Genomic DNA, 17963 nt, shown 5'->3' on the forward strand with positions numbered 1-17963 from the left:
TGCTAAGTAATTTTCCTGCAGAAACTAATTTTAATCCTTGCAAAACATCTCTGAGGTGGATATCCCATCACCATCACAGTTCAGATGAAACCAAATAAACGCAAAGTTATGAAGGCTCTTCTTCATGGTCATACAGGCAAATCACAGCCAAGGTGGGATTCAAACTTACTATCATTTCAGTATTGCCCCCGTAGTTTCTGGGATTGTGTGCCAGGAAGAATTATAAATTTTCAAATCAGGAGAAATGGGTTTATTGTTGGCAACTATATGACTTGAGCCATTATTTCATTTCCTGGGACATTGTGAAGTTGTAAATCTTAAAAGTATTATCCAACATTTTTTTTTATGGCAAGGGCATTGCAAAAGCAGAGCTAAGATCAGAACCTTTGCAACGTTCCCACGATAGTTATATATTCATTGGTAGTAATATTATTTTCCCAAGCATCATGAACATATTTTATATCATAAAATATAATTATAATATCAATGTGTTATATGAACAGCTTTTCATTTCAGCTTTAGTGCCATGTTGAGAATTGAAAATAAGTTTAGTTTTTATAAGAAGTAGATGAGAAAAAAACATCTTCCATTTTTGTTTAACTCTGTCAAGGATACAAAAAGCTGTTTTTTCCAATCAATTTCCATTTGACTCTAAACAAGGGAAAAAATGGAGATGAGTGTAAACAAAAATCTATTAGTCTGTGTTAGTATTGCCTATTTATAGCTCAAAGAATTTCCCTGTGTATACACATAAGAGCAAAATTAACATTGTAAAGAGGTTTTTCTATTGGGTTATATTTAATAACAAACCAGCTTAAAACAGGGAAATCTTATCATAAAGTCTGTAGGAATATTTTTGAGCCAAAAGGTTGGCTATTTTTCAGAGCTCAAACTGCCATATTCAAATCCTTCCACTAGAGGGAAGAATGTGAATTGTTCCTAATGAATAAGATGTCTGTTTCATGAGGGGGCAATCAAGGACTTAACATGATACTGTAAAACACCAACATTTATTTAGAGTGGCTGTTACCATATAATATACCAATGTTATATTAATACTAATGAATCTATCAGTAGGGTAGACTACAAGAGAAAACATGTCTTAAATATCAAGGCCAAGTGGAAACATGATCTAATGTAATATGTAGTTGTGAATAATATGACCATTATACCCAAAATATAGTAAACGGAAATAATTTGCCACATGATAGCAAAGGAAGACTGATCTCTGGAGCAGTACTCGGTTATTCTGATTTTTGGGAAGCAGCTTCTTGAGTCGTGCAATTATTAGGACTTCTACAATTGTTTTACAGATTAAAATAATTGCATTATATACCTTGAAACTGATTAACTAAGAAATATATCCAGGAACATAGACCAGTGTTCTTCATTCTGCTTGTGAAGAAAAAATGGATATGTTCCTGCCATCTCTTTCGGCTGAAGTTTATGCCCTTTTTGCTTCTGTGTTCTTCAATGGACTGGAGTGATAGCAGAACTGGAGCGATAGCACAATGGGTAGGGCATTTGCCTTGCATGCGCCGGTCCGGCTTCGAATCCTCCATCCCGCTCAGATAGCCTAGCAAGCTACCAAGAGTATCCCGCCTGCTCGACAGAACCTGGAAAGCTACCAATGGATTATTCGAAATGCCAAAAACAGTAACAACAAGTCTCACAATAGAGACGTTATTGGTGCCCGCCCAAGCAAATTGATGGACAAAGGGAAGACAGTGCTACAGACAGTGCAGTTCTTCAATGACATGAGCCTCCTCTCTCTTTGCACTGACAAAATGTTGAAAAAAAAAGATGGACCATATGTTAAGACGTGGTCAAAATTTTCTACTGGTTTATCCTGACAATCATAGTTTAAGACACAAAAAACAAAACCTAGCTTCTAATGTTTTGTCGAAAGCAGGAGTGCTCTAAACAAATTTCAGTGCAGTTCCAACCCCTGAAAGTTGACTTTTTGTGCTTAAAATGGGGATCTTTTGATGTTCTGCTGTTTAGAAAGATGTGAAGATATAAAAGTTAACAGAAAGAAGGCACTGCAATCAAGACAGGTTATTAAAAGGGGAAAAAAAGTAATTTATAAATTGTTTTCTGGCAGTATCTAAGTGCACAAGCTTTTCTTTTTTATGTATTTATTTTTATTTTATTGTGGTTGTGGTAATTTGGTTACAATAGTGTTAATGCTTATACTTTTGATAGAAAAAATTGCTACAGCTTTAACACTGTGAAAGTGCCAAATATCTTGTTTTCTCCATAATGTCCTTATGTTATTTTAGTTTTCTTTATAATCTATTGTTATACTACTATAATAACAACATAGTTATTACAATAATCCCTCCACCATCACTCCAAATTCCTTTCTCTCTCATCCTTTGCATTGTCAACAGTACATACTTTTATTGATGATTTCTGAGGATTATCTTTCCTCCAAGGCCCTTTCCCCCAATCCTTTTTTTACCCCATATTAATCTTCTGTAATATTCCAGAGTTCGTTTCTTAATGAATTATCAAGACTTTCTGTTTCTTAGATTTCGCATATGACATATGATTAAATCTTTTTGGTCTTTTTATTTCTGACTCACTTTCCTTAGCATAGGCTGGAGCAATAGCACAGTGGGTAGGGCATTTGCCTAACACGCGGCCGATCCGGGTTCGATTCCTTCATCCCTCTCGAAGAGCATGGCAAACTACCAAGAGTATCCCGCCCGCACGGCAGAGCCTGGCAAGCTACCCGTGGCGTATTCGATATGCCAAAAATAGTAACAAGTCTCACAATGGAGACGTTACTGGTGCCGACTCGAGCAAATCGATGAACAACGGGATGACAGTGTGACAGTGCTACAGTGCTTCCTTAGCCTCAATTCCACCAATTTCATCTAATTTGAAACAACAAACTATGAGTTTAACAATATTTAACTATGTTAACAATGCTAACTATGTTAATAATATTTAAAAATATTAATTCATTCATATGTTGTTGGACACTTTCAATAATTGTAAATAATGTTGCAATAATCATTGTGTGCAATGTCTTTTCAGATTAATGTTTTTGTCTTCACAAACCACTTTAAAAATTCTTTCTAAGGAAGCATCAGTAACAAATTTCTTTCTGTTTATGTGATGCTTTCTATATACTAGCTGTTGCTTAGGATATATTCTAATTTTGACAAAATACACAGAGATGAATTAATACATGAAAACATGTTAGTAGTTGATTCTCATTATGAATGCATTTGTTAATATGTCCACCTGTGAGTATTTATTTGAGTCCTCTGTCATCTCTGCAGGCTCACATCTATACTTCACACCCTGTGCTAGTTTAGGAGAATGACATCCCAGTGAACAGCCGGAGCCATTTTGGAACTTGAGGCAGATTCTCTTACCTTTCACTGGGCCCTGGAGTCCACCCTGGCCCTCCTTACAGATACTGCAGTCCTATATCCACACACCTGCTTGCTCATGCATGTTTTAAGCCTATATCTACATCCTGTGCCATAACTCTGTTCACCATTACTTGCATCCTGATCCACATGGCTATGCACCTCATACTCTATCTACATTGTCATACCTCCTGTTCACCTGGTGAAGACCATCAGGAAGAAAAAGAGTTAAGTCTATTTCCTTAGAGTGCTCCCATGGGAATGAACTATAAGAATTGACCCTTTGAATAGAACAGACACTGTGAGGAAGCCCTGTAGATGCCCACAAAGCCTAATGAGTGAGGCTCTACCAGTACCAATGAGTTTTGTAGCCTCTCAGATAATGGCAATGAAGTGACTATGATGCTGATGTTTAATGAGCTCAGAGCAATAATGTACAGGTAGTCAGTAAAGCATAAGAAAGTATGACACCAGAAATTATAAACTGATGATCAGAAAGTGACAGAACAGTATTGTAGTGAATTGTTTTTTAAATCAATAAATGGTCATAGAAGCAAAGAAACAACAGTTGGGAAAAATAATGGGTGATCTTCATGATTATGCACAGTAATTGATTAGAAGACAAGACAAGATTGGGGCAAAATCTGAAAAGAAATTAACAGCACATCAGTTATTCTGGGAAGAGGAATAATGTAAAAATCGTCAGTCACCGAGAAATAGAAAGGCAGATTCGATGACAATTTACTAGAACTAAGGAATACCTGCATTCAGAAACAAGAGGTCTGAAGGATACCAGTTAAAAGAGACCAAAAATAAAACCTCCAAGGCACATAATAATCAGAATAATACACTATAGCACTGTCGTCCCATTGTTCATCAATTTGAATTTGCTTGAACGGGCACCAAAAAGTCTCCATTGTGAGACTTGTTGTTACTGTTTTTGGCATACTGAATACACCATGGGTAGCTTGCCAGGCTCTGCTGTGGGGGCGGGATACTCTCGGGAGCTTTCTGGGCTCTCTGAGAGGGACAGAGAAATCAAACTCGGGTTGGATGCATGAAAGGCAAACACCCTACTTGCTAAGACATAATATTGAAAGCAACAAGATCAAAGATGGATTGCCCACAAAAGATCTGTCAAATGAGACTCAACAGAATTATAGAAGGATATAATAGTGGGTTTTTTTTTTTTTTTGGTGTGTGGGGGTGGTATTTTAAATGATGTTTTAAAAACAGACAAAAAAAAACCCTCAAAAAAATGAACTCATCACCCAGACTAATTCAACTGGATTATCATTCAAATTTGAAGGACCAATACAAAGCTTCATGGACAAACAACAGTTTAGGCAGTTCATAGTCTTGAAAATGAAATTTGCAAGAAATGTTAAAGGAGTATTGTTAAAGACATTAGAAAATTCTCAATGTTTGCTTCTAAATATGGTATCTGTGCATGGAGCTTGGGGTTTCTCTCCAGTAGATCAAGAAATATCTCTTTATTTTTAGCCTGCTAAAGATGTTATGCTTTTAAATGAATGTTTCACTTATTTTGAATGTTTATTTTACATCTATTCAGATGATTCGTTTTTGCATCTATAGAGATTTTGCTTTTACATATAAATGCAAATACTTAAGCAACATCTGTAATATAATATTTTCTAACATAAAATCAGTATTCACTTTTTAGGATAAAATATAGTTTTTATACATTTATAGGCCTATTTAAATTTTTCTTTAATTCTCCTCTCTCTTATTAAATTACATATTTGTAGGATGTATCTATTTGTGTAAATTTTAAAATAAATTGTCATGGAGTGACTCATATTATTAATTCTTAAATTTACATGTATAAACTTTATCAACCTTCCATTGATTTATAATTTTGTATAATTTTCAGAATTTAGTTTTATTCATCTATGTGAGTGTCCTTGTTACTACCTCCAAAATAAAAACAATCTCTCTCATATTTGACATATAAGGAAACATAGTAAGAAAATAACAAATGGCTAAAGGCATCAGAACTGTAGAGTTTGTCAGCAGAAGAGGGCTTGCCTGGGCTGTAGAGGGCAGGTATGATGGGCCTTGGGATGCCAAGGCCCAAGGCCCATCATACCTGCAGGATGGAAGCAGACAATCTGGTTGGGCTGATTTGGCAGGGTTCACAATGTTTAGACTTAGTCATTTCTGGTCCCCAGTGTCATTCAGAAGTTCAGCAAACCCTTATATAACTTATTCCTCTTGTCTTAAATCTATTTCTTATGAAGAATTTCTGATATTACCTCCAATTTTGTCATTATTCTGCTCATCACCTCTCTATAGAGGGCTGGATGCCTATTTGAGACAAAATACTTTCAGAAATCTATCTTTTCAGCTTCCTCTCCCAATCTTTTATAACAAAGTTCCATGAGTCTGCTTCTCCCAACTGGCATATATTTTTTATTCAGCTCTTGCCTATGTAGGAGGTATGACTCTTCTTACTTTTTCATTTTTCAACACTCTCATAGTTGAGGGAAACTATTCTGATGAAAGCACTTTCTTGGATATGAGAATAGAAATTAATTAGCACTATAGCACTGTTGTCCTGTTGTTCATTGACTTGCTCCAGCGGGCATCGGTAACGTCTCCATCGTGAGACTCGCTGTTACTGTTTTTGGCATATAGGATATACCACGGGTAGCTTGCCAGGCTCTGCCGTGTGGGCAGAATACTCTCAGTAGCTTGCTGGGCTCTCCAAGAGGGATGGAGGAATCGAACCCAGGCCGGCCACGTGCAAGGCAAATACCCTACCCACTGTGCTAATAAAAATTAATAATGTGTTAATTTTCTTCATTTTCTTGGACCTAACTTCTTTGCCTTATGGACCACATCTTTAGTTCAAGGTGAGTTTACACATAAATATTATCGTGAGTATGCCCCAAGCTACATTCACAATTGGTCATTCTGAAGGTCTCTTCCTTCCGTGATGACCACCTCCGCAGGCAAAGTAACTGTCATTTTGTAGATCATGAATTCTTACTTCTGGGGACTCACTCTCAAATTCGTCCACCCCCTATTACTCTCTGTAGTGAAGGAGTGTAAAAGGCCTGTTGATTTGATCCATGTAATATTCCTGAGATCTTTCCTTTCTTTTCTATTTCCTTATTATTAACTAGGTTCAGATTTGTATCATTTCTCACCAGGATTACTGCCATATGATTCTAATGGGGCTTCCAGCTCTTCATCTTGTTCTCTGTAATCCACTCTCCTTGGTGCTGTAAATATGAATATTTCTGGAATAGAAATCTGATCATATCATTGCACTGCTTAATTTTCCCACAATACCTCTTTATTACTCTCAAAGAAAGAAATAGCCCTTTGGTTTAGTTCAGAAAGTCTTTCTAACCCATCCCTTGCCTATGTCTCTACTCTTTCTTTTCTATTTTGTTTTTCGTCTTGTTTTTCATCTTGTTTTTTATTTTTTTCAGGCACACCCAGTGGTGCATAGAGTTTAATCTAGTTCTGTGCTCGAGGATCACTCCTGGAAGAGCTTAAGGGAATCAAACTGGACTCAAACTCGGGTAAGCCATCTATGGCTCCAGATTCCTCCACTCAATTCTACTTATATATTTTCTCTTTATTCACTCCTTTAGTAACACTTAATTATTTTTGACTTCCCAATCCTTGTAGAATACTATCACATACATACTCACAATTTCTTAGTTTTATTTTCCTTTCTCCTTCTTTTAAAGTTAATTTCCGTATTTATAAAACACTCAGCTCACTAGATGCCCTAGAGATAGTATAGGGGGTAAAAGCATTTTTACATGCTACCAACCCATGTTTGATCCCTAGATCTCAACTGGTCCTCCAGGCATCTCCAGAAATGGTCACTGATCACAGGCCCAGGAGTTTGCCCTGACTCTAGCCAGGTGTGTCTTTTCCCTGCACCCCCCCCCAAAAAAAAAGAAGTTCTGCTCAGCCTTTCTCCCTTTGGAAAAGCTCATGTTCTCTCTTGAGCATCTCCACCCCTTCTCTTCCCTTCCCTTCCTCTTTACATCCATCTTCCTATTATTCTATAAAGAAACTATTCAACTTCAAGTAAAAAATTCAGTTCAAGTACTCTCTTCTCCAGGAAGTAATCTCTGAACAGAGCTCCTTATTATCTGTATTATTTCTGGAGTATTCTTGACTTTCTTATAGCACCTAATACATTATTTTGGAGTAGACTTATTCGCCTGTGTTTGTCTCTGAGTTTACCCAGAAACAGACCTTCACATAGGATTCAAGTACAAATAGTGTATTATGGAGTTTTATTCCAGTCAACTCTGATGGAGGAGTGGAGAAATTAGTCACAGAATGGGAAAGAAAACTAATCAAGCACGCATCATTATACAAGTAACCATTTTGGCAACTGAACACAAATCAGATGAAGAACTCTGAAAGTCAATGTTAAACATAGGGTTCAGAGTTGTTTTAACTAAAGGGCATGGGAGCTGGGATATTTATATACCAATAACTATTCATCATTCATTTGATGGGCTGTTGCTAATGTGTTGAGGTGTTAAGGTGCAGATGTATAGGAGTTAAATCCTAGGAAGTTGCAGCCTGTTCTATACATTGCCCTTAATGAAAATATGAAGGTCTATAAGGTGAATATGAGGCTGATGTGTACAGAAAAGTTAGGCCTAAGAGCATATAAACAGAGAAACAACAGCCATAGTAGTCACTTTTCCCAGCTTCTGAAAAGGAGGTCCAAACAAGTGAATGCTTAATATTATATTAACGTCCCCCCAATAGCACATTTAATACAATTTAAGTGACAATTTTAACCAGGTTTGTCTAACTCCAAATTATGAATTTAACTCCAAATTTGCTCACGCTAGATAATCACCCATCCCAACACCCAATAAGAACTAGAATAAAAGTGAGAAGTGTTTAGACAAGCTCATGATAAAAAATGAGTACCCTGGGTGCTTTAGAGATGCTAAAATGTGCTTAGAGAATTTCTGTTCAGTTTAATTATGTGCAAGTATTTAGTTCTTTCCTGTGGGATCACAAATTATAACAGACTCATCTTGCAGTCGTTCCCAATCATCTATACGTGTTGTATATGTATATATGAATGTGAGTATAATTGTATGCGTAAGAAAGTGTTTATGTGTTAGAGTAGGAAGCCATGTTACTTTAAGAATTTTTTTCAAGAAAAGATATCTAAGCCATTAACCCAATTAGTTTCATATTCGAAAACTATACAATGGCTGTAAACATTTTATTGGGATGCTCTCTGAATTAAAGCATTGTTCGGCACAAAGAGAAACCCATTGTTGCTCAAAGCCTGGGTTCTAGGTTTGACTTTGCATCAAGGTCACTCTGACACTGGCTTCGCACTGAATTTCTTCAGTCTCTTGATCTCTGGTATGGAGTCGTGGTGGAGGGACTTTGTTCTTTGAGGACCCGAAAAGAAACTTCTGTTTTTATAAACAGCTGTGCTTTGCCTAAAAACAAGCTGTAAGCCAAGCAGTTTCAAATTATTTTTTTATTTTGTTTTCTTCAAATGAGTTCTGTGGGAGTTTAGTGTTTACTTTTCAACAGAATCTTTGTATTTTCTTTCTGATAACTAAAAGTATCTCATTGATATTCCAAACAGGGCATTTGTTAAGCCTTTATTTCACAATATGACCCTTTTCACATTAATAGTCAGAAAACTAAGACTTAAATAAATAGAAATTACTGTCTGTCCCAAGGATTAAAGGAGAACAAGTTTGTTATTGTCAAATAGTTTTCACAAAGAATATTAGAAGGCCATACATAGGTTTTATAATGGGACAGAACAAATTCATTTTTACCAATTAAGGCTTCAGAAGTCAAAATAAGCTCTCTATGTATATATGTGAATAATATTAATCAAAATATACTAGTTTATAATTAATTATGTATATATTTACATAATGTGTAAAGCATTTAAGTTAAAATATATACATATAAACCAAATACAGTAACAGATATATACATACCTCTCAGAGCCCAGCAAGCTACCGAGAGTATCCCGCCTGCACCGGCAGAGCCTGGTAAGCTACCCACAGCATATTCAATATGCCAAAAACAGTAACGATATATCTCATTCCTCTGACCCTGAATAGCCTCCAATCACTGGGAAAGACAAGTAAGGAGAGGCTGCTAAAATCTCAGGGCTGAGTGGAATAGAGATGTTACTGGTGCCCGCTCGAGTAAATCGACGAACAATGGGATGACAGTGATAACAGTGACAGTGACATGTAAACCAAATGTTTAATGTAATTATATTACCTGGTCTTCCTTTGGTCATTATGTTGTTTATGAAGTTTCTTTTTTAATTAACCGAGAAGGAGGTATAGGTCTCTTTTCCAGAAAAGAAGGAACCGAGACAATTAAAAATACATTGTATTGTCAAAATTACTATAAAGTATTGACATTTGTAAGTGAAAAAATATATATTGGTTTCTTCTCATTAATTCACATGATGTAAAATTGTGTTTGTTGAGTAAATGAAACATATTCCAACATTTTTTCCAAAGAAGCAATTCTATCTGGTGAATATTGAATATGTCTTTGAATCTTTTAAAAAACAGGAACTCAGTAACATAAGTAGGCCATTTTTATTTTTAATATATAATAATGTTAGAGAATATTAGTAAAAGAAAATATGAAACAAGAGCCTGAGGAAATTAATCTCATAACATTCTCATTAGCAAAAAGTCTATTAATACCATCAGAGAGATTATAAATCAATATCATCTCAAACACATTGCTCATGTAGCTATATTAGGAATCAGTTGGCATTATTTCTTAAAGACTAGTAGTAGCACTCTGAGACAGAGATCAAAGAAAAGTACATTGCATTTGCGGTGGAGTCATTATGGTAAAGTCCATAAGAAGCACTGTTTATGCAAAAGAAAAGCTGTAAACAACCAAATGACCACTAATGAGAGAAATGATAAATAAATTAAGATATATTTATGTAATAAAATATTAAAAGCAGCATAGCAAATAAACTTAGCTACATGAAAACCCTGAATAAATCTCAATAATGGAATAATCAGGAAAAAAAAGCAGAAATATCCCGGAAAATAGCATGTTGAATAATACTCTTTATTGTAGTTAAAATTAAGGGCCTGAAGTAAACACATAATTGAATCATAGCTATGCACATAATAAAATAATGTTAGAAAACAAAACAATAAAAAACACGAGATCCAAGATAGTCATTATGTCAGAAAATGGGCAAACAGACCCCTCTGGGATTGTTCTAATTTTTAGGTTGATTGCTATGTTCAAAATTTTTATTATAATGCTGTGACAATAGTACAAATAAATGTTCTCATAAATAAGGAAAGAAATGAACAAACAAACAAGCAAGTAAATAAATGAGAACCATGTAGGTACTAATAATTCCAAATCCCCAATGAACCAAAGCTAGTGAATAACACAATTTTAAGCACCTGATGTCCAGTTAGGTCTTGTGTGTGTGTGTGACTTAAATAGCCAAAATTTGATTTTTCTGATGAAGTCTAAGATTAAATTCCAGTCTGATGCTCAGTTTTCATCTTTAAAGTAAATGAACTCTGGAAACATGGTTATACTCTATATTCTATTGATTCATGTATTCGTCTTTCTTATATAACTATTGGTTGAACATGTACTATACCCTAGCAAGAGTATTCAATAGAGTGTCATTGAGATTTTTATAGATCCAATTTATGTGTTTCCTAGTGAATTAACACACAATATCAGAAAAGGAAAAACCAATAAATGTAATCACAATCAAGCTTTCAAAAAGAGAATTAAAGCATATCGACTGTGAGCAGTAGTCTAAACATCTGAAAAGAAGGACAGAAATGGAAACAAAACTATGTTACCTGAGGAAATATCTGGATTGAGACCCAAGGGTACATAATTGCTATCTAAGTGAAAGGGAAAGGATTCCAGGTAAAACACTGGAAATTAGAATGCCTGGTCAACCATTAAGGGAAACAGTCAGTGTGACATATCTAGAAACAGGAAGGGCTGCAGGATTAAAATTGGAGACATTATAGGGCACATTGATCTAAGAAAGATATATATCATAATATCTGAGACAGATCTCTGGAAAATGGAATTCTCAACTTTATGGAAAATGTAGTAGATCTCCCTTCTTTAGGGTTATGCTTTCAATAATGGGAACTAATTGGAAGAAGGGCAGGAGCAGAGGATAGACAGAAAGAAGGTCTTTTCAGTGTTTTATGAGAAGAAATAATGAACATTTTAACTTAAATATTTGAAATTGAGAAGGAAAATGTAGACAACCTTAAGGAACATAGTAAAGGATATATATATATGCATACATATACATACATATCTTGGTTGTAATGATAGCATTTTACTTTTGTTTTGCACTTATGTACTTAATATGATGGATATTAAGAATTATCATATTTAATATTGAGAGAATTCTGAACATTAGTATAATTATTGAAGTAAATTTGGAGGGAGGGGATATTAAGTTATACACTGCTGTGTTCAAGATTTATGCAGGCCTCTGTCCTTGAGATAATTTCTGATGGTGTTCAGGGCACTATTTATGGTGCCATGGTGCCAGGGATCAAAGTGCAGTCATCAGCATGTGAGGTAAATGCCTTATTCCTATAATAAAGCCTATTATTACAGGCTTTCTCTCTCTAAGTAATCAACATAGTTGCTGTAACAAAGAACCTAAGATTTTGGGATAACAAGCTCCATTTTTAATTATTATTTCTGCAAGTATCAAAGTATAGAGATACTGCTGGATAAAGCTAGTCTGAGTTATTGTCCTGAAGGAGAGATTGAGGGATCCAGGTTTCTTAAAGTTTAATATTAGCAATTCTCAAATTAAAAAAAAAAAGTCAGGGGAGAGAGGGAAGTGTCCATCTTCTATATCCGTTAAAAAGTGATCATATTTTCATTTTAGGGTTTTGTTTTTGTTTTCTGCGGAGAGCTACTAAAATGGCTCACTTAATTGCACAGTGACATGGGAAAATAGTTTATCTGTGTTCCGAGAGCAAGAGATAACTGCACCATAATAAGGATTAACTTTTCATGGCTATTGGGTCTATAAATATTGACTATGTCTCATTCTTTGTATTCTCTTTTTTTGGAACACCATTTAGTTATGTATGCTCATTATTTTCCATTTTGGTGAGGGTTCCTTCTGTGCTCAAAGGACCTGGGTACCATTCCAGTGACATTGGCCAATCATCCAGCAGTTCAATGCTAGGAGCCAAGGATGCAGGGTTACTCCATTTGTGCAATAAAAGCAATAATACAGGCTAACTTGACATTGTTCTGTGATGTCAAGGGGACAAAGTCTGTAATGTTTAGGAGGCCATGTGGTGCTGGATAGAAACGATGACAGTCCTAGCATGCCTAACATGAGTCATAACTGCTATACCATTGCTTAGTCCTGTTTTCTATATTTAAAATTTTTATAAATACGTTTTTGTCAGCATTAATAAACTTTTACTTAATGCTTTGATTTTTTGATTCAAATATTATATTTTTAATTGAAATTTTGTGTTTTTAAACTTTTGTGTTTTATAGTGTTTTATTTTTATTTTCTTTATTTTATAATGTTTTCTTTCTGTTTTAATTATTTATTTTATTTCCTGAAAATGTTTGAATTTTGTATTGAGTAATTATCAGAAGTATCTAAAATCTAATTCTATAACAGAGTGGGAGACTAACACCCAAGAACTGTAGAAATAAGTACCAGGAGGTTGACTCCATGGCTTCGAGGCTGGCCTCACGTTCCGGGGAAAGGTCAACTCAGAGAAGCGATCACCAACTACATTGCAGTCGAAGGCCATGTGGGGGAAGGGAGTTGCGGGCTGAATGAGGGCTAGAGACTGAGCACAGCGGCCACTCAACACCTTTATTGCAAACCACAACAGCTAATTAGAGAGAGAAAACAGAAAGGAATGCCTTGCCACAGTGGCAGGGTGGGGTGGGGGGGAGATGGGATTGGGGAGGGTGGGAGGGACACTGGGTTTACGGGTGGTGGAGAATGGGCACTGGTGAAGGGATGGGTTCCCAAACTTTGTATGAGGGAAGTATAAGCACAAAAGTGTATAAATCTGTAACTGTACCCTCACGGTGATTCTCTAATTAAAAATAAATAAATTTAAAAAAAATAAATAAAAAAAATAAAATCTAATTCTATTGCTATGGTTCTTCTAACATTTGGTTACTTGTTTCTCTAATATGATTTATTATGGATTATAGATTATTATTAAAACTAATGGGCATTATTTTTAGAAAAGTTCCAAGTTATGTATCAGGGTACATTTCTGCATAGATTCTCTATGCTTGATACTGTCTGGTACTTTAGGATTCAATGATTGGGATGTCGTTATAAATTCTGTTTCTTAGTAAGTAGTTCATCAAGTCAATTGTATAGTTCAAACAGCAATTCCAGCCCTCCATGATAGACAGTTTAATTTTTATAAACTTTTTAGAGACTTCTACTTTCATCTAAGTCTGAATAAAACTACTTCTCCCTTTGTTTTCTCAGAATGATCCACGTTTTCACTGAACTTGAGTCTCATTGAGAATTCCGCCTAGTTCTAAATCTTTAGCTTAAGTCAATTCAGTTAAAGCACGAGTCTTTGGGTGACAAGAGAGTCTTGTGTGCAGTCAGGCGAGGTCAGTCTCCATCACCTCAGTACTATCTTTGTCTCTGATTCCTGTCCTTGTACCTCAGAAGGTACCTCTTGTTATTTAGAAACCCAGGTGTTTTCAAAGATGGTCATTTTATTATAATTCAATGCTCTTTAGTGGGTTTCATAGCAGAAAACGTTTAATCAAGTTGACTGCTTCTTTAAGTTCCTTGTAATAAACTCAGATTATATATATGTGCATATATATAATTGCATAAAATTTTATTATGTACATATTAATTTTTTGTGGAGGTTTAAGCCACACCTGACTATGGTCAAGGCTTTCTTCCGGCTCTGTTCTTGGATATTAATCTCGGAGGTATTATTCAGGGATTATATATGGTGTCAAGGATCAAATCCAGGTAGGCTGCAAGCAAGGCAAGTGCCTTACATGCAATGTTATCTCTCTGTATACATGTATGTGTATAATATGCATATATGTATATGTTATACATTATATTAAAATTATATCGAATTTTTGTATATATAGTTGTACAGATTTACTTATGCTGCTCACTGCTAAATATTTCTCTAAACAACTTAGTGTTTCCACTTTTAAGTTTAACAGTTAGTTCAGACTCATGTTTAAAATAGGATACCCCATCTCCGTCTCATGACTTTGATTCTCCCACATGTATTTTCTGCCTGTGCCCCACCCCACCCCAATTTTATTCTGCTTAGCTTAGCTGTGTTCATCAGAGCAAGCGAAGTTCTGCCACAATCTTCAAGGTTACCAGAATTGAGACACTTTGGTCATTGGCCAGAAAGCTGAGCCTGACCATGGAAATCAGCATAGAAAAATATATTTCCCAGACTTACAATCAGTGATAGGACACTACTAATAAAAGAATATTAAAAAGCACAGCTACTTTTAAATTTTTTAACTGAATGATGGTGAGATAGAGCATTACAAAATTGCTCATGATTGCATTTCAGCCATACAATGTTCCAACACCCATTCCTCCCTCAGTGTAATTTCCCAGTACCAATGTCGCCACTTTCCCTCCTATTCCTTCAAGCCATTCCCCACCCCAGCCTGCCTTTATGTCAGGCAGCTCTGTTCTCTCTCTCTTTCTCTCTCTCTCTCTCTGTCTCTCTGTCTGACTCTCTCTCTCACATTATAGGCATTATGCAGATGAAAAAGCACGCCCACCTTTAAGTTAGCAAATATAGATAAGGTTACTCGTATCATTCTCTGGTAGCTCTGGAGAGGATGGGTAGAGGGACTGTGGATACTAATAGAGGTAGTGACCACCAGATATTCTATTCCAGCAATGGTAGATGTTATATTCCAGCAGTACAGTCAAGGTCAAGTCACAGATGCAGAAGATTCAGAAAAGCAGATAGGGATGAGGCTGGCACTGTTAGCTTTATCATAACTTGAAGGGCTGCCAAGAAAATCACATGAAAGACTTGGGACTCTGCCTGAAGAAGATAGGGAGCTAGATAGAATGCTTATAACTTCAGAAATTATGTCAAGTGGAAATTTAGAGTTATGGACTATATTTCTCACTGCTGCAGAGGTTTGTATTCTGGTTGGAATAGTAAGTTAAATATTTGAAACTTCACTTCTACAGAGAAGTTGTAAAGTAAACAAGTAGAATAAAACATCAAAGTACTATGAGAATATAGAGGCCTAGGGATACAGAGCCCATGGGTTACAGAGTACTCATATATTGATATATTTTATCCACTTTAATGTGTAATATGAAAAATTAAGTTAAACATGTACGTTATTGGTTCAGAATTTCTTACAATGAGAATTTAAATTTCTTTGCAAGATTTTCCTAAAACACCAGAATTATAATAGGCATTATTATTCTGTAGAACCATAAAATAAAAATAATGATTTCTCATTCAGAAAAAGTGTCTTTGGGTGAGGTAATCATCTACGATTAAGCTTTCGTTCCTCTTGACTTCTCCAAAGGATTGCCTACAATTCTTTTCAGCTCTCCAAAGTTGCTTGCTGCTACAATTCTGAAGACAGAGAAGATAAGTCCAATTTTTTTTCACAAGCCTAGGATTTAATTATTTTTTGGGGCTTGAACTTTAAGGCATCTAACATTGATGTACAAATGCTGCCATCTCAACCAAGGAAAATATCATTTTATACCGTATCAGCTAGAACACATGAGCTTCTTCAACACTGTGGAGGAAGAGATAGGTGGAAAGTTATGGCAAAGTTCATTCATACATCTTCCCAGAAGTATCACATACCACATATATCTACAACCACCAGATAGATCCGTTTTCCCAGATTCCACCAGTTGCAAAATGGCTGGAACTAGAATGGGAACATGGCTCAGGAATAGGTGAATGCTTGTGATGTCAATCACAAAACAAGCGATGAGGATAGTCAAAAAATAAAAAGGTCCAGTATCTATTTGTAGCAGCAAAAGATCAAATACTGAATGCTTTTCAGGGAATTATGAGTAAATTCTACTAAATTAAGGTGATTTTCCTTCTCTTTAAGGAGAGAGACAGAACTCAAGAAATACTTTCAGGACGTCGGGCAAATGCACCTTATGCTGATTTAATCACTGGAATCACTTGGTCCCCTGAGTTCCCCTGGGTGTGGCCTTGGGGGCCCTGAGCACCACTAGAGTGACCCTGGTGACGTGTGGCATAAAGAGTCTGGCAACTTGTTGTAATGTCAATCAACAAACAAATGATGAAGACATTAGCAGTGAACATTGAGCCAGGCTTGCAGAGAATCCCTAAGGATGGCCCTGTGAATGTCTGGGAAGGCCCCTCCTAAGGGGATTAAATAAGTCAAGAGAAAGGCAGATTTCATATTTCAATTATTTAAGAGGTATCAGTAATATTGTTGGTGAATAATACTTTAGACAAACAACTTTTATAATGAAAACATAAAATAAATGTTTAAATTATATATTCCTTGGCGAATAGGCAGGAGTCATAACTCAGGCAGGAGTCCTGAGTTAAATCCTCAGGACAGTAGGTGTGGACCTCATGACTATGGGCCATGGCATCCAAACAGGAAAGCACACGCACACACACACACATACACATATATGAATAAAACTTTATATCTATCATTAGTAAATTCCAAAAATATATATAAATATTTCTCTTCGGGCACCCGCCTGGCCCGACTCCGCTCCTGTGCTCGTGGCCCCCGGATGTCCACGCTGGATCGACAGCTGCTCCTCCGGACACCACAAACAGCCTTCTTCTCTTCTGCTGGCCCTTCAGCGGGATCCTGGTGCCATGTGTTGGGGTCCTCCGTTTTACGCAGAATAACATAGGTCAGGAAACCGTGTCCAGCTTCTTACTGGCGGCCTGTGTGTGGCGTGGGGTGGTCCCTGGTAGGGGGTGGGCCTGCGGCACTGCAGGGGTCACATGCAGCGGCCCAGGCTGCACCATAGGCCTCTGCGTGGGCTAGCTGGAGCAGGATGTGGAACTGGTATGTGAAAACAATGGGATGGCCACTTGGAATGAATGAGCTGCAGGAAGGCCTGCTAAGACAGGCCGGGCAGGAGTCAGAGTTTGGGGACATTAAATCATTAAATCTTACCTTTCCAGGCTGACACTAGGGGAAATATATGTATATATATACATATATATGTATGGGTATATATGTATGTATATATTTTTTAGGAATTTACTGACGATGTGCATAAAGTTTTATTTGAGCAACTACACTATATTCTAGTAGTAGGATATGCAACATTATACTTCTATTCAACATTACTGTCTGACAAGATATGCTAAGGACACACCTCAAGTGAAGTGTCCTTAGGAGAATATAAGAGATCAGAGATGAAGGTGAGAAGGCAGATGGAATAGAGAAGGGATCACTAAGAAAATGATGGCCGGAGGAATCAGTTGGCATGGGAGATGCATGCCAAAAGTATGGAGCAAACATGATGAC

The sequence above is a fragment of the Sorex araneus genome, chromosome 5 (assembly GCF_027595985.1).
Source record: "Sorex araneus isolate mSorAra2 chromosome 5, mSorAra2.pri, whole genome shotgun sequence".
Classification (NCBI taxonomy): Eukaryota; Metazoa; Chordata; class Mammalia; order Eulipotyphla; family Soricidae; genus Sorex; species Sorex araneus.